We start from the raw sequence: 19,023 nt of genomic DNA, 5'->3' as shown, positions 1-19,023 counted from the left end.
GCAGTGGACGGGATATGAAAGGGTAAGAAGGAACGAGTCTCAAAGAGCCTCACAATGACCAACAACACATCTTAGCCCTACAGAGGGAAAGTCAAGCCTAAAGTGCCCAGTGGGGCATCGGAGCATCACCAGGAAGCAGCCAACCCCATGCAGCACAGAAGAGCTTATGTGAGTATGTGACCATCACTGGAGTGAAGCCACGTTCAAGGAGTCCAGTGGCTCAGTACAGCACTCCTGATCCCATTTTGAACAATTCCTATGGGTGGTGTCTCGTGTGAGTGGAGCTTTGGAAGAGTTCTGCTGCAGGGCTGCCCAGAGGCGGGGGCATGTGGGGCAATTTGCCCCAGGCCCCGGGCCCCGCAGGGGCCCCCACGAGAGTTTTTCGGTGCCCCTAGAGAGGGGTCCTTCACTCGCTTTGGGGATCCCAGAAAACTCTAGCGGGGCCCGGGCCCCTGGAGCCTCTTCTGCTCTGGGTCTTCAGCAGCAATTCAGTGGCAGGGGTCCTTCTGCTCTGGGACCCGCCGCTGAAGTGCCCCGAAGACCTGCGACAGGGGATCCTTCCGCCCTGGGACCCACCGCCGAAGTGCTGGGTCTTTGGCAGCAATTCAGCGGCAGAGGCCCCCTGCCGCCAGAGATCCCAGGCCCCCTGAATCCTCCAGGTGGCCTTGTTCTGCTATCCCAGGTGGTTTCGCTGTGCCACTGGTAGGGCTGGTTATACTGAGCCTCCAACTTACTGCCAAGTTGTTCTGCTAAAGTGAGAGTGCATTGGAAGAGTCACTGTGTAGATGGGACAGGATGGAACCAGGGTCTGCTGCTGCTGGAATAAATAACCTTTTCCTCTGTCATCTATTTGAATGTGTCCAGTAGAGACCTGTCATAAACAGATAACTAAGGGTTAATGTCTCTTGCGCCTGTAAAGGGTTAACAAACAGTGACCTGCAACTCCTGACCAGAGGACCAATCAGGAGACAAAATATTTTCAAATCTGGGTGGAGGGAAGCTTGGGTGTGTGTTCTTTGTTCTGTCTGCTGTTCTCTCTGGGTTCTGAGAGTGACCACACGTACCTACAGGCTCTCTAATCTTCTATTCCAATTTTGTAAGTACAAAGGTAGAAAGGCGGTATAGTCTTTTTAATTGTTTTTTCTTTATTTGCAAATGTGTAGTTTGCTGAAAGTATTTTAAATTGTATTTCTGTTGGAAGAGGCTTTTTCTCCAGTTTCTATAAGCTGAAAGACCCTGCAATATTACATCTTGAGATTACAAAGATTTCTTACTTTTTCTTTCTTTTAGCAAAAGCTTTTCTTGTAAAAGACCTGATTAATTTTTTCCCCTTGTAAAGGCAAAGGAAGGGAGCCTGCACTCACCAGGGAATTTGTGGGAGAAAGGAGAAAGGGGGGAGGAAAAACCTGGTCTTTATGTTTATCTCTGTCTCTCTCTCCGGGAGAGAGGAGGGGGAGGGGGGGAAAGGTAAATATCCTCTTTGCTTTAGATTAATGGAGCTTGAATCTGTATTGCCTCTGGATGAGGGAAAAGGGGGGAGGCGGGAGGTAGAATTCCTCTGTGTGTTAAGATTCCAGGAGTTTGAATCACAGTGATCTTCCAGGGTAACCTAGGGAGGGAAAGTCTGGGAGAGGCAACGGTAAAGGAAAGGGTTTGCTTTCCTTGTGTCAAGATCCAGGGGATCTGGGTCTTGGGGTCCCCAGGGAAGGTTTGGGGAGACCAGAGTTTATCAGGCACTCAAAGTTCTGATTGGTGGCAGCTTATCAGATCTAAGCTGGTAATTAAGCTTAGAGGAATTCATGCTGGTACCCCATCTTTGGACACTAAGGTTCAGATTGGGGAAAGATATCATGACAAGACCAAAAATCATTACTGTCTGATAGCTGTATGAAATGAAATAAGTTTAGACAGATGGGGGTTGGAGGGCGATGGTGTGAGGTATTATCTTTTATTGGACCAACTTGGTGAGAGAGATGAGCTTTCAAGCTCTTCTTCAGGTCTGGGAAAAGTACTCAGAGTGTCACAGCTTAATAGAAGGTTGAACGGGTAGTTTAGTGGAGGTAGTTAGCATATAGGGGAAGGAGCCATTCAAAGTGAAGTGGGCACCTTGACTAGCAGCATTAAATGAAATGAGTTTAGGGAGACCAGGTGAGTAGGTTGTATCTTTCATTGGACCAACTTCTGTTGGTGAGAGAGACGAGCTTTGAAGCTACACAGAGCCACTTCCTCTTGAATTGGCCCTTACATTATATGCTAACCACTTATGCTGAACTACCTGTTCAAGCTTGTATTTAGCTGTGACGCTGTCTTTGAGCACCTTTCCCAGACCTGACGAAGGGCTCTGTGTAGTTTGAAAGCTTGTCTTGCTCACCAACAGAAATGGGTCAAATAAAAAATAAAAACACCTCATCCACTTTGTCTCTGTAATATCCTGGGACCAACAAAGCTACAGCAACACTGTATACCTGAAAGGGGGGAGGAATAGCTCAATGCTTTGAGCATTGGCCTGCTAAACCCAGGGTTTGTGAGTTCAGTCCTTGACGGGGCCATTTAGGGAACTGGGTAAAAATCTGTCTGAAGATTGGTCCTGCTTTGAGCAGGGGGTTGGACTAGATGACCTCCTGAGGTCCCTTCCAACCCTAATCTTCTGTCAGTTTCAGTCCATTGTGAGTGGCCGCTTATCAAAATACCGCCACTCACAATAACACCATGACTGGTTGCTTCAGCAGAGAGAGTGAGGGCTATAAATGGGCTAGAATGATTCAACTGCTTTCTCATCACTAGAGACACACCCTGCAGAACAGGATGAAAACACTGTGGTGATGGCAAAACTCACCCAGCTGCTCATGTTCTGTGGAAACACAGAAGGCATCAGTCTCTAGACTGTTGCCTTCACCAACACTAAATTCATCTGGAAGAAACAAAGGGGCTTCATACAGCCACATGCTTTATATTCGGCACCTCTCCAAATTTGCTACAGAATAAAATATATATATATATATATATATTCTGTAGCTTACCAGAGGTCACTTTTTCAAACATCACGTATGTTCACTGGTTAAGTATTTCATTACAGAGCAGATAAAAGCCCCAGCTGTCTCCAGTGGTTAGCATTGCCATGTTTTATTTATTACCTTTTGTACCTATTCATCATGAAGGACACCTGGGCGTCCTTTCGTTAACCTCCAGTTGAGTTCACTTTTGGATGGCAATTTAAGGTGGTGATAGAAAAATAAATAAATACATACATAAAATAAAAATGTAAAGGACGTGAGAACATTAGATCTTTCTTTCTTTCTTTCTCTTTCCACAAAGAGGAGAAGGGGCATGCAGTTTTCATAGGGGAAAAGCATAAAACAGTGACCATTGAACATTTATATGAAGAATGACAAGATTGCAATAGGACCAACTAGGATAAATAGGACAAAGGCTTTCCGTCGTTATGCTTCAGGGCATAAATGTATCAGCAGCTGGGGTCACGACCATTGGACTGCAATTGCTATGTCCCTTCATTACTTTTGAGAGAGAAACAGGTAGGGTTTTATAATTACCTTCCTATTCGAGCAGCACGGATCTCCCATTATGCAATACAAAACCACATGAAATTCATCTTGTTTCATTGCAAAATACGGAAGCCCAGCCCAGACTGACTGAAAGGTTTAACATTTTAACTGAGCCCAGAATACCAAGCGACTGTGGGGAGATTTGTGGATTAAAGCAGAAAACACAGGAGGGCAACTGGTTTTGCAGGGCTTCAGAATGAAACCAAGTGAACCAGGGGTGCTGGAACAATTTATATAGTGGGGATGCTGAGAGAGATTGGACCAAACTATAAACCCTGTATAGGTTCGAAATCACATCAAGCCATAGTGTGCAGCAGCACCTGCCCCCCCCCCCCACCTCAGGTTCCAGCACCTATGAAGTGAACTGCTCTTTTAGCTAGAGACAGACCTGGGTCAGAACCTCAGGTCCCAATGCACCCGAAATATGGAGTAATTTGGAGCTGTCCGGAATGTCACAGCTGATCCCTATGTTTACAATGAGACTGGCTCAGAACCTCACATCCAAACACTCCTGAACTTTAGGGAAGTTTGCACCTGCATCCAAACTTAGAACTCAATGGTACAAATTGAACAAGAGCTATGCGAGTGATTAAAGGGTTAGAAAACATTCCTCATAGTGATAGACTCAAGGAGCTCCATCGATTTACCTTAACAGAGGCTGGGTAAAGGGGTGACTTGATCACAGACTATAAGAATCTACGTGGGAAACAAGTGTTTGATAATGAGCTCTTCAGTCTAGCAGCCAAATGAGATCCAAGGGCTGGAAGTCGAAGCTACACAAATTCAGACTGGAAATCAAGTGTATAAATTTTAGCAGTGAGAACCGTGGGAACAATGTACCGCATGTGATAGTGGATGTGCCATCACTAGCAATTTTTAAATTAAGACTGGACATTTGTTTTTATTTTAAAGATTTGCTCTAGTTCAAAAGGAATTGTTTTGGGGAAGTTTTCTGGCTTGTGTTATACAGGATATCAGACTCCCAGCCATCACTGAATCATGGAAATGTTGGAGCTGAAAAGCCCTTGATAAGTCATCTAGTTTAGTCCCCTGCACTGTGACAGGACTATGTAAAACCTACACCATTCCTGACAAGTGTTTGTCTAACCTGTTCTTAAAAACCTCCAATGACTGAGATTCCACAACCTCCATCATCAAGTGGCAGCATTTGTACATTATTGGTAACATGACTGCCCAGTGTCTGAGAGCAGAGGTCCATTTGCAGCTGACTTCAGTACTGGGGTAAATCTAAGGAAGGACTTCACTCCTTAACCAATAAACATTGTGCTTGAACAGTAACAGCCAACTGGCTTGCAGGTTACTGGAGGAATCATACATGAGATGTTTCCATTAGCAGCATCAGCCTGAAGGGACAAGGGCCTGACTATTGAGTCCAGGTCTGTTCTTGATTTTCTCTTGGTGCTAACAGCCTGTCATAACTATAAAGGGAAGGGAACAGCCCGTCTGTGTACAATACTATAAAATCCCTCCTGGCCAGAGACACCAAAATCCTTTTACCTGTTAAGGGTTAAGAAGCTCAGGTAACTTGGCTGACACTTGACCCAAAGGACCAATAAGGGGACAAGATACTTTCAAACCTTGGTGGAGGGGAAGGCTTTTGTTTGTGTGCTCTTTGTTTTGGGGGTTGTTCGCTCTTGGGACTAAGAGGGACCGGACATCAATCCAGGCTCTCCAAATCTTTCTGAACCAGTCTCTCATATTTCCCAAACTTATAAGTAACAGCCAGGCAAGGCGTGTTAGTTTTATCTTTGTTTCCTCAATTTGTAAATGTTCCTTTTGCTAGAGAGTTTACCTCTGTTTGCTGTAACTTTGAACCTAAGGCTAGAGAGGGTTCCTCTGGGCTCTTTGAATCTGATTACCCTGTAAAGTTATTTTCCATCCTGATATTAGAGATGTTTTTTACCTTTCTTTCTTTAATTAAAAGCCTTCTTTTTAAGAACCTGATTATTTTTCCCTTGCTTTACCATCTAAGGGGTTTGGATCTGGACTCACCAGGAACTGGTGGCAGGGAATATCCAGGCACGGCAGAGGAAGAGGAATGGAAATTTTTTACCCAGATGCTGCCTCTACCCAAAATTCAGTGAGCTTGTTCCACAAGCCCTCTGCATCAGGAGCCACAAAGACAATTCCTGGGAAGGGATTAATGGTCAGAGGGATCATTCATACATTGTATGGGGTACAACCCATGTCCTAGCATTGGTGCCTATGCACCCAATCACACGCACGCATACAGATTATTCCTGCTATAGGCAAAACAAATCTGCATGAGCTAAAAGGAAGACTTTGATGGGCTATTGCTATTCAGAATACAGATATGTATTAATGCTGCGTCTGTAGAGTATTTGTCCACCCATAACAGGACCATTAACACACTGGTCCCGGGTACGTCCCAGAGGCTGTATGTTGTATCTGATGTTAAACAGTTTGGTTAACAACTGGCATTTCTGTGCTACCTGCAGGAGGCAGCCATTGTGCTAAAAATGTAAGTCATTGCAACACTAGCAGCAGGGGGCCCAATGTCAGAGATGGTAAACTCGTTTTCCTTCAGCTTTAATACAGGTTGTATAGCTTTACTGTTCACTCTTTTGAGAAGCAATGGGGGTAGAGGAATACGCAGGAGACTAGGACTCAGGAACTCCTAAACTCTGAAGGCTTGGCTACCCGGCAAGTTAGTGCACAGCAAGCCAGGATGGGAATCAAGCCGCAGTATGTTTAAGCAGCACTCCATGACTTTTACTGCACGGAGGCAGGGTCCACAGGGCAAATTATTGCGTGGCAAGCTGGAATGCTGTCGATTCACACCCTGGTTTGCTGCTCACTAACTCGGGATGTAGACAAGGAGCCTAGTTTCCTAGGAGTACTTGCTGTTCATTATTCATTGCTACGGGAACAGTCACTTCCATTCTGTGGTATTTTCTCTCTTCCCTGACTGGATGAAAGGAACTGTAATAAAGCGGAGTCGTGAGGGGCAGGTCACTGGGTCTCTGAGTCACTCAGGAGAGGTTCGGGATGATTTGTGAGCTGAAGAGGAATGCGCCAAAGCTGGTTTTCATTCAGAACTCTCCTTTTGGGTCACTTAAGCCAGTTCCTGCCAGAGCCAGCACCGTGAGTATAATTAGTCTATAATACTTAAACTGAGATTAGATTTGTTTGTTACAATCACGCCTAGTCATGTTGTGTGTACAGCTCCACTCACAAGGGGCGTAGACAGATCCTTGTTTAGCTTATTTGGTTGCATCTAGTCAGGAGGTCCACATGGTCCAACCCACCAAAGAGGAGATCACACACTTATCTGTCTTGTTTAACTGCATTACAGTCAGGGTTCTGGCTTAAGCTTTGGGGGCAGAGTCCTTCCACACTGTGTTGAATAGCTGTAGTAAAGCATTGTGCAGCAGTCTGTCATTTCAAATGCACTCGCTGAATAATACTGCTATCCTTTTTTCTGTCACCTGTTACTGTTCACCACGCTCATTGTCACAAGCCAATTTTCGCTATTGCAACATCTTTTGTTGCAACACCTGAGCATTACATCAAGCATTACCAGGGTATTGTCAACACACTCTCAAGCACCCACGCCTGTTAGCTGCAGATCACAGAGATCTGTTGCAAATGAATTAAATCTTTGCTCTCGACAAACTGATTGGCAAAAACAGGTTGTTTATTCCTAAAATGGAGTTTTTAATGAATTTTCAAAGGGCTTGAACTGTTGCAACCCAAAACTCTATAGTGATTCATTGGTATTGTTAATAGTAGGGCTTAAAGTCCCTAACCAAGATTGGAGCCCCATTGTGTTAGGAGCTGTACACACACATTGTAAAAGACAGTCCCTTGCCCTGGAGAGTTTACAGTATAAATAGACAGGACAGACAAAGGGCAGGAAGAGAGGCAGTACCACTGATCCTCATGTAACAGATGGGGCTCAGAGGCACAGAGAGATTCATGCCCAGATTTTGAAAGGTATTTAGGCATCTCACTCCCATGGATTTCAAAATTTGGGCTTTCACGACCTCCCCAAGGTCACACAATGGATCTGTGCCCCCACTGGAAATTGACTCCAGATCACCTGCATCCCTGTCCAGAGCTTTCAGCATAACACCATTGCCCATGTCGTAGCATCTCAGTGTGCCCAGTTGGTCAGATTTAACCCTACTGCTCTGACATTGTGAACCAGGCTGGGGTCCCAGTTCCACCCTTGGCCAGTGAAGGGGGAAGTTCTATGGAGTTACATGCATGTAACTGATGGCAGAACTGGCCCCAGCCAGGGTATCTTAATAACACTTTGGGACAAAAGGCTACGAAGTCCATCTAGGTCTAGCTGCTGCCAAGCCCCATGGTGCTTTTTCATGGGCATATAGGATTGGAAAGGACCTCTGGGGGTCATTGAATTCAGCCCTTTGCTATTCAAAAGGGTAAACAGTGAGGTGGCAAAATATGCAGATAATACAAAACTAGTTAAGTCCAAAGCAGACTCAGAAGAGTTAGAAAGGGATGTCTCAAAACGGGGTAACTCGGCAACAAAATGGCAGATGAAATTGAATGTTGATAAATGCAAAGTACTGCACATTGGAAAACAAAATCCCAACTATACATACAAAATGAAGGGGTCTAAATGAGCTGTTACCACTCAAGAAAGATCTTGGCGTCATTGTGGATAGTTCTCTGAAAACATCCACTCAATGTGCAGCGGCAGGCAAAAAAGCGAACAGAATATTGGGAATCATTAGGAAAGGGATAGATAATAAGACAGAAAATAGCATGTTCCCTCTAGATAAATCCATGGTACACCCACATCTTGAATATTACATGCAGATCTGCTCGTCCCATCTCAAAAAAGATATATTGGAATTGGAAAAGGTACAGAAAAGGGCAACAAAAATGGTTAGGGTCTGGAACAGCTTCCATATGAGGTGAGATTAATAAGATTGAGACGTTTCAGCTTGGAAAAGAGACGAATAACGGGGGATATGATAGAGGTCTATGAAATCATGACTGGTGTGGAGAAATTAAATAAGGAAATGTTACTTACTCCTGCTCGTAACACAAGAACTAGGGGTCACCAAATTAAATTAATAGGCAGCAGGTTTAAAACAAACAAAAGGAAGTATTTCTTCACACAATGCACAGTCAACCTGTGGAACTCTTTGCCAAAGGATGTTGTGAAGGCCAAGACTGTAACAGGTTTCAAAAGAGCACTAGATACATTCATGGAGGATAGGTCCATCAATGGCTATTAGCCAGGATGGGCAGGGATTGTGTTCCCAGCCTCTGTTTGTCAGAAGCTGGGAATGGGCGACAGGGGATGGATCACGTGATGATAACCTGTTCTATTCATTCCTTCTGGGGCACCTGACACTGGCCACTGTCGGAAGACAGGATACTGGGCTAGATGGACCTTTCGTCTGACCCAGTAGGGCCATTCTTATATTCCAGGCCACGCCATCCTATAATCCCATAATACAGTTATCAAGCTCTATCTTAAAACCATTTAAGTTTCTTGCCTTCTCTCCTACTGGGAGGCTGCTCCAGAATCTTGTTCCACTGATGGTTAGAAAATTTCTTCTGATTTCCAGTCACCATTTATTCATAACCAGTTTTGCCCCATTTGTTTTTCTGCCAGTGTCATCCTTTAGCTTCAATAGCTTTCTCTCTCCTTGGTGTTTATCCCCCTGATGTATTTATAGAGCGCAATCGTGTCCCCTCGTAGTCTTCGTTTGGCCAGGGTGAACACACCAAACTCAGTTTCCTCCTCAGTTTTCCTTCGAGAGGCATCTATTACTCAAAACATTCATCGACACGGATGGCGCTGCTGTCTTTGGAAACTTGTTCCACACATTCATTATCCTCAGTGCAGAAAAGCTGTCTGCTGTACTCCCACAAGGAATGGCTCATTTATTTTCACATTTTTTGACCCATATGTTATTTGTTCAGTTAATATGTACTTGAAGAGTACAGTTTAAGGTCTGTAAGCAAAGCACTAGTCTTCAATCTGAATTTCCCTAGTGTCTGGGAGGGGAACAGGCGGACCGCAAAATGGGCTGCAAAGAGAAACTGACTGACACTAATCATTTCCGCAGGGCAGTCAGCTCCATTTTTACAGTGGAAAACTGACTGGAAATATTCTGTTCTGTATTATCCTTCATCTACCTGTACCTTGACAGGGTTCAGAGTGGTAGCTGTGTTAGTCTGTATCAGCAAAAACAATGAGGAGTCGCTGAGAAGTTCTTTTCCAATGGGGCCTTAGAAGCCAAACATTAGAAACTTGTGTTAAAAAATGTTGGCCCTAGTTTTCATTTTAGTTAAAAAACAAAATGGACAAACGAGAAACTATTAATTCAGCATTAAAAAGGTAGGAAGTTCTGAAAGCAAAGGGTCTTAATAATAAAATAATAATAATAATATTAAATAATATTCTGTTGGTATCCATTATCTCTTCTCTTACACTTTTTGGGACAGGGACTATTTTTTTTGTTCTGTGTTGTACAGAACCTGGCACAATGGAGTTCTGGTCTGTCACTGGGTTCCCAGGCGATAAAATAAGAAACAGAAATAACAAAGAATTACAAAGAGCTAAAAAGAAATGCCAGGAAACATGACAACATGCAGGCAGATCCATTCCTAAGCAGAGCAGTTTTCAAAGTTTTCCTAGATGCATCAGCAAGTCTTTAATATAATGTTGTGAAATCGAATTTATTTCTTGTCGTGAACAGAACTAATTCATCACAGGGAACATATGGCTTACCATATGATTTAGCATCTGGGTCTCCACAATGTAACACACCATTGGAGTTAACACTTGTGCCTGAGTTTTGCAATGCTAAGAGCCATTACTTAGTTTGCCTCATTCCACAGATCATTTTCCTTTTCTAAAAGTACCCCGGTCCACTTGTATACAGGAAACGTCCTATACTGCACCCTTCCATATGAGATGGAGACTCTGTTTGGGCCATGAGAAATTCGCCCCTTAATTGAATTTCCAGGAATGGCTCCTTCAGTAATTAATGCTTGGACCACATGGTTGGCTGGACCTTCTGGAAAGCATGTTTGAGCTGTAAAATAACTCGTGCAAGCAGAAATCTTCTACATTTGAGCATCTTGCCTTCTGGCTAATGCAGTAATTATGTGAAAACCACACTGTACCTCTGCAGCTGGCCTCCCTCCCTTCCCGGGAGGCAACACATTTAATTTCTGCCTTGCATTGTCATGTATTCATTATCTGGCCAATAACATGATTAATGTATGCTGTCTGGGTGAAATGTGTCATGGAATAACCCCCACTAGATTTTAAATAATATTTATATAATAAAATAACAATAATATAATTGGCCAGGTTCTCCTTAATATTTACTGTAGACTATATATGATGCGACAGGATATATTTGAATTAACAGTGTAGCTGAAGGTGATGTGTTTAATAACGTTCTATTCTGCAGTCTATTAAATACATGTGTTACATTAACACTAACACTCATGTGCTGTGCATTGAAGATGGATGGAACAGGTCAGAGAACATAGTCAAACTGAATGGCTGCCTAACAATCCAACCAAACTTGAACAGAGAGGATGGCCTTGCTCTTCAGGCAGTGGGCTCAAGCGAGCTGAGGTAATTCCTGGCTCTTTTTAAATATAATATGTGGAGATATACCTATCTCATAGAACTGGAAGGGACCCTGAAAGGTCATCGAGTCCAGCCCCCTGCCTTCACTAGCAAGACCAAGTACTGATTTTGCCCTAGATCCCTAAGTGGCCCCCTCAAGGGTAGAGCTCACAAGCCTGTGTTTAGCAGGCCAATGATCAAACCACTGGACTATCCCTCCCCACATAGACTTCCATAGACTCCCTTTGTGACCGAGGACAAATTACTTAATCCCTCTTCGTCAGTGCCTCTTTCTGTAGAACCTGGATAATAATATCCCTGCCTCAAAGGATATTGCAAGGATAAATCCAGTAATGATTGTGAGGTGCTAAGATATTATGGTGATATAATGAGATAGATGGATAGATCTCAGAGGATTTCAGCTGAGTGACTGGATGACAAGCATAGTGAACATCAGTGTAAATGGGGTAGGATCTGGGGCTAAAATAGGGGAAGAACAAGTTAACAATTACTTAGAAAAGTTGGAAATGCATCCTAGGCACTTAAAGAACTGGCTAAAGAGATCTTTGGGCCATTTGTGATCATCTTTGAGAATTCATGAAGGATGGTAGAGATCCCAGAGGACTGGAAAAGGCCAAATGTTGTACCTGTCTATAAAAAGGGGAATAAGGACAACCCAGGGAATTACAGACCACTCTTCTTAACTTTGGTAACTGGAGAGATAATGGAGCAAATAAACAATAATGATAAAATAAGGTGATAAGTAACAGTCATCATGGATTTGTCAAGAACAAATCATGTCAAACCAACCTAACATCCTTTTCTCACAGGGTAACAAACCTGGTGGATATCAGGATTGGGGGGAGAGCAGTAGATGTTATAAACAAACATGAGAAATATAGCTTAGATGGAGCTACAATAAGATGGGTGCACAACTGGTTGGAAAAGCGTAGTCAGAGTCGTTATCAATGCTTTACAATCAAGCTGGAAGGGCATATCGAGTGGGGTCCTATAGGGATCTGCCCAGTTCTGTTCAATATCTTAATAAGTGGTTTGGGTAATGGCATAGAGAGTACACTGATAAAGTTTGCAGACAATACCAAGCTTGGAGAGGTTGCAAGCGCTTTGGAGGACAGCATTAGAACTCAAAATGATCTGGAGAAACTGGAGAAATGACCTGAAGTAAATAGGATGAAATTCAATAAGGACAAATACAAAATACTCCACTTAGGAAGGAAGAATCAATTGCACAATCACAAAATGGGAAATGACTGCCTGGGAAGGTGAACTGTGGAAAGAGATCTAGGGTTTATAGTAGATCACAGATTAAATATGTGGCAACAAAGTAACACTGTTGCAAACAAGCAAAGATCATTCTGGGATGTATTAGCCAGAATGTTGTAACCACGACACTAGAAGTAATTCTGCCACTCTACTCAGCACCAATAAGGCCTCAAATGGAGTACCATCTCCAGTTCTGGACACCACTCTTTGGGAAAATTGTGGAAAAACTGGAGAAAGTCCAGAGAAGAGAAACAAAAATGAATAAAGGTCTAGTAAACATGACCTATGAGGAAAGATTTTAAAAAAATGGTTTTGTTTAGTCTGGAGAAGAGAAGACTGAAAGGGGACATGATAACAGTCTTCAAGTATGTAAAAGGTTTTATCAAGAGGAGTGTGGATCTATTGTTCTTAACCACTGAGAAGCAATGGGCTTAAATTGCAGCAAGGCAGTTTAGGTTGAAAATTAGGAGAAACTTCCTAACTGTCAGGGTAGTTAAGCACTGGAAAAAATTACCTAGGGAGGTTGTGGAATCTCTGTCGTTGGAGGTTTTTAAGAGCAGGCTAGACAAACACCTGTCAGGGATGGTCTAGATAATACTTAGTCCTGCCTCAGTGCAAGGAGCTGAGCTAGATGACTTCTTGAAGTCCCTACCAGTCCTTCATTTCTATGATTCTATGATCAGGGTGGTTGTGAGAGAAGGGATACCTGCAGAGGCGTGTGTTCAACGTCTGGAGGGAGAAGGACTACCTCATGTTACATTTGATCAACCATTCTCCGGATGACCTAGCACCAACACTGACACAAAGCTTGCTGCATCTTAACTGCATTGAGCAGAAGGCTGTGCATCAAGGAGGAAAATGGGATGATTCTGGAGGACCGCTCTTCGCTGTAAGCTACGGTATGTATATTTTATGCATCTTTGTCCTCTGCACTGTCTGGTTAAATCTCTAAGGACTCTGCTGTGTATAGCAGCAAACAGCCATTTTGTGTCCATTTCAGCCCCATATTTTACTTTTGTTTTTTCTTGTTTTTTTGTTCTTCTCTCAATCTGAAGTAAAGGCCCTGCAGTGGGAACATGTTTTATGGGGTAAAAGACACATTATGTGTATCAAGAGAATACAATCCATAACCATATTTCCTCGCTATTGTAACAGACTGGTTAGTGGCCATATTCATGAATTCACAGATTTACAATACCAGGCAGGACCACTGTGATCACCTAATCTGTCTTCCTGTGTAACAGAGCCCACTGAATTATTTCCTGACCCTAGTATATGGGACACCAGGCCTTCTTAAGTATATATCAGGGGTTCTCAAACTGTGGTCAGCGGACTACCAGTGGTCCACCATCTCCATTCAGGCAGTCTGTGGATAGTTCCCTCTAAGGTGCACGCCTAGGTGGCCATACACCTAATTAGTGGAGTCGAGCAGGCGTGGCTCCACTAATTACGTGTCTGGGCCCTGGAGAAGATGCACATGTAAGGTCAGGTGGTGGCCTGGGGGGAAATAGAGGGTAGGTGGAAGGGGGAAGTGGGGTGAGAAGGAGGTGGAATTTGGGATGTGCAGGGCTGTGGTGGCCAGAGAAAGCGGCGACTTTCCCCAGCTCCAGGGCTGCAGCTACAGGGGAGAGACGGCCGTCCTTCCCAGCCTCAGCTCTGTTGCTGCTGCGGCAAGGGAGAGAGGGAGATACCCTCCCTCCTTCCCAGCCGCAGCTTGGGAGCTGCCGTGGCAGGGGAGAGAGGGCACATCCATCACATTAGAAAGGTAAGACTACTGATATTATAATATAAGTTGTGTGCTTTTATTTGTAGAACAAAAAAAAGTTAATTATTAAGGGTTTTTTTTACATAGCACTTTTATGCAAAGTGCTTTACAACAGTTAGCTAACGGTACAAACAACATTTGGAAAGATCATTAAGTGGTCCTCCGAGACCCTCAGCAATTTTCAAGTGATCTGTGGAAAAAAAAAGTTTGAGAATCACTGGCATATATGATCATGGTTCCCTCTAGTGGCCAGTGTTGCAAGATTATAGAAACTCTAAACCTGGTACAATGAAAAGAAATACTTGCACAACTAGTGGTAGGCAGCTAGCTTATTTTTGCAAGAGAAAGCCTTTAATTTGGTCTCTGCTCATGTGGTCCCAGAAACAATACACTCCAGATATGTCATGCTACAGAAAGAAAATTGTTACCCTTCATCGGTCAGATGCACTGACAAACCAACCAGGAATTGCATTTTGTTGTTTGTTGTTGAACATTTGCCAAACATGAGTGAGAGTGCCCCGGCTGCAGGAAAACAAAAGAGCATGAAATTGTCAGAAATCTGGTGATTTGGGAACCTCTGGGAGGTAAATTTTCTAAAGGGGAAATGCAAACATGCCATGCTTCGTCACAAAGTTATGTAAAACAAGTGCATATGCCCAGGGTAGTTGCTGAGTCTGCCATGTCTGAAGACCTCACGGCCTAGAACAACATGTGTTTCACACACAATAACATAGCATGCTGCACAACTCAATGAGTTTTACACAAAGACTTGGAGGTCTGCTGGCTGGGGCACGGGATTGGAAATCAGGAGATGTTGGTTCTATCCCTAGCTCAACCACTGATTAATTATAAGTCTATCAGCAAGTCACTTCTCCTCTCTGTTGAAGGTGGTTTTTTTTTTAATTTGCATCCAACTTTTTGTCTGTCAGAAGTTCTTTGGGGCTGGGACTGTCTCTTACAATGTGTATGTACAGCACCAAGCACCACAGGACCCTGGTTTCAAGCTGAAGCCTCCAGGTGCTAGTGTCATACAATTAATAATGACAATAGGTTGTAGTGGAAAATGCGGTAGCAGTTAAGTGCATGGTACTGAGGCCTGCTCTACATTGGGAAATTAGGTTGGTGTAAACACATTGCTAAAGGGTGTGAAAAATCCAAACCCCTGCTGTCAAAGGAGCCATCCTAAAATTTGCAAGCCCCAGTAAGGCTGTTTATCAGGTACGACCTGTTTTATACTCTGCGTTCAGTTCTTTAACAAAACATGTCCCACCTTTTTATTTAAAATGCTTTTGATTTTCATTATAGAAATTCTCAGACATTCATATTGATTTTGCTCCCCTCTGCTTTTATGTTGCCCGCAAATCAAATGCAATAATAACCTCTGAGAGGCTGGGAGGGGCATATTTATCTCCCTAGGCAAGGTCTGGGGATGATAGCTCAGAGCCATGACATCGTCAGGGCTGTTATATTTCCATTCACTAATGTTCTCTTTTTATATGTAAAAATACATAATTGGGACTTTCCATAGTGGAAACCTTCAGTGCATCTTCAGCTGGGGATCATAGCGGTAAAGCCTGAACCTAAGAGGTACTGAGTGCTTTCTGAGACCTGCTGAGCACCCCTGCTCTGAGACACTCAGTATCTTGCAGAAGCAGACTCTTAACGTGTCATGTTTTTAGTGATGATAATAATAATATCAACTTTTCTCTAGCTCTTTTGTACCATGCTTGCAAAAGTGTGTCACATCCCCCTCTGGTGGCTAGTCCACGTAATGGATAACAGGCTACTGTTCCTGACAGCTAATCAGGTTATCTCCCAAGGTTATGTAACAGCTCTCTGAGCTTCAGTGCCACAGGTTTTGGGGCCAAACACTTTTGACAAACTGTGCTGGAGATGGTTACACTTCTGGGGCCAGATCCCCAGCTGGGGTACATTGGTGTAACTCCATCACAGTCACTAAAGCTATGCTGATTTACACCAGCAGGGGATATGGTCCTTCGTCTACACATCTCAGCATTCCTCACATTGGTGAGTAAATATCATCGGTCTTACTTTGCAGGTGTTGATGAGACACACAGATGTTAAACGATTGGACTAACAGAGTATTAAGTTCACATCAGAGATGGGAATCAAACATAGTCATCTGTGGCACAGAGCCATGTTTCCTGGTGAAGTTGATTAACTCTTCCCCAAATTCAGATCACTTTCACCTGTCTACATTCTCTGGTTCGTGCCAGAACACTGGGTGTGTTTCTGTTTCAGAAGAGTAAATGCATTCCCAACTACAAGCCAGAGGAGCCAGCTGTCTCACGAGGCATTCTGCTCTTGTCAGATTTCCAGTTCACTTATTCAGCTCTGAGAGACTGGGGTAATTTGTCTAAGGTTTGGTTGAATATCCAAACCTCTCAGCCTGGCTATTACTAAAAATTGTTGTTTGATTGCCATTTTCACTAAAACTTGAAAACCTTCCCCACTTGCAGTTATATTCTCAATCACTGCATGGGCATCGAGCCAAGCAATGTTGGGCAAATGTGTCTGGTTTCAGTTTCTAAAAGCAATCAGCAAAATTCCAAAACCAAACCACTTTAATATGACATTTCCCTTTATTTATTTATTTATTTTGTCTACAGCTTCTGAAATTCATACCCACTGTGGATCTCCAGCTCCCCCTTTTTGTGACAACCCAGGATACATAATGACACCCTTCTCGGGCTATCAGCAGGATTTAATCCCAGACCATTACTTCTAAAATCAAGAGTCTCTACTATCTGAGGCTACGTCTTCGCTACCTGCCGTATCGGCGGGTAGCAATCGATTGCTTGGGGATCGATATATCGTGTCTCATCTAGACGCGATATATGGATCCCTGAACGCGCTTATATTGATTCCAGAACTCCACCAACCTGAACAGAGTTGCGGAGTTGACATGGGGAGCCGGGAACATCGATCCCACACCATGAGGACGGTGAGTAATTCGATCTTAGATACTTCAACTTCAGCCACGTTATTCACGTAGCTGAAGTTGCATATCTGAAATCGATTTTTCCCCATAGTGTAGACCAGCCTTGAGTTTAAGGAGAAACCCTATTAATAAGCAGCTGTAGTGGTCTCAACCTCTTAATGCACTAGGGAGAGCCAAAGATACACACTGTGCTGCTGTTGGTTATCTGTGCATTCTTCCCATTCCTGTTACTCCTGGTTATACCCACCACCCTAAATAATTCCTATTCCTCCTTGGTGCCGACACAAACAGACAGTTACCAAGTCCCCTCTCAGTCGGAGTCTTTCCCAAACCAACCCCTTTCACCGCTGAGCATGTCCATTGATCTACTTTGAGCTCTCACTAATCTGTAGGGTGACCATATTTCCCAAAGGGAAAATAGGACACCATGAAGGGCTGGCCTGAGCCCTCCCCCGGTCTCCCCACATGGGGCTGGCTTGCCCAAGCCCTGTCTACACCCTGCACGAGGCTGGGGGTCACTGCTCACCCGAGCCCAGCCTGTATCCCATGTAAGGATGTCGTTGCTGATTGCTCAAGCCCTACCTGCCCCCCCTACCCAGGGGAGACTGACATTGCTTAAGCGAGCCCTGCCTTCCCCCTGCATGAGCTCTGAGTCCCGCACTGTGGGGGGCTGGCATCACTGCTCCCCCCACCTTCCTCCACACCACACACCACTTTTTTGACAAAACTGGGCATTTGTCCCATTTGCTCTTGCCAACTGATCAAGCTGGAAAGGGCAAATTAAAAATGGTACTGTCCTGGCCAAAACAGGATGTATGGTCACCCTACCAATCTGTCAGCATCTTTCAGATAATGAACTGCCCAGAACTGAGCTCATTATTCCACGTGCAAAGCCGTAGAGAGAGACATTGCAACCCCGATCCAGGGCTGTGTTTCCAGCCAAACATCACCCAGGCCTTTCCAGCCGACATGCCACATTGCAAGTTTATGGCTCATTGTTATCCAGGGTCAGCCCAAAGCCTCTGGGATCATCTAGTCTGACCTCCTGTATGACACAGGCCATAGAATTTCTATGTTCATCTTCCACTCTCCATAATCAATACCACTATCTAATAATTTATGCTGAGTCCGTGAAGGACACCTTGAGGAGAAGAATGAATCATGTTTAAATAACAAACTCCCAGCCCTTTGCCCAGCCTGGATTCTGCACATACACAGGGCCTGCGAAAAGTGTTTCTTGGTGCTGAGAAACTGTGAAATAATTTGAAAACAAACTTTGTACCTGCAATAGGCTTTTCTGAGCCTCACGCTGGCAGGCAGCCATGTTGTTTTTAAAAGAGTGACATTGGCATGATGGAACAAAAATGTCAGAGGCTGGAAATAAGTTCTCAGGAAGCTTTAATATTAGTTCCATGCTTCCCCCCCCGCACCCTAAAAATAAGGAGTTTAATATTTAAATATTAAACAGTTGGTTTCTCTAACCCTTCTTCCAAGTGTTGTCAACAGCAACAAGGGTTTAGACAGCTAGGGTTTCACAGCAATCACAGCAGCTCAAGCCCTCACCCAGAAACCTGAAAAATTAAATAGCTTCCTGGATTCCCTTAACCGGCAATACTTCCCCACTTGCAAGCATTGAGAAGAGAAAACTATAAAAGGAACAAGGAACTCAGCATTAATTTGGGTAAACCTGACAATAGAACAACCAACCATATGCTTATATGAACGATAAGTAAAAAACCCAGCCGCACAGTGTCCCTCGCTGCTGTGTGAATGTCAAGGAGACAAAGGTCTCTTTGACATCTCACTGTCCCCTCACCCCACTTTTCCCTCTACT

Source organism: Chelonoidis abingdonii, chromosome 2 (genome assembly GCF_003597395.2).
Source record: "Chelonoidis abingdonii isolate Lonesome George chromosome 2, CheloAbing_2.0, whole genome shotgun sequence".
Taxonomy (NCBI): Eukaryota; Metazoa; Chordata; order Testudines; family Testudinidae; genus Chelonoidis; species Chelonoidis abingdonii.
Note: the sequence above shows the minus strand (reverse complement) of the source record.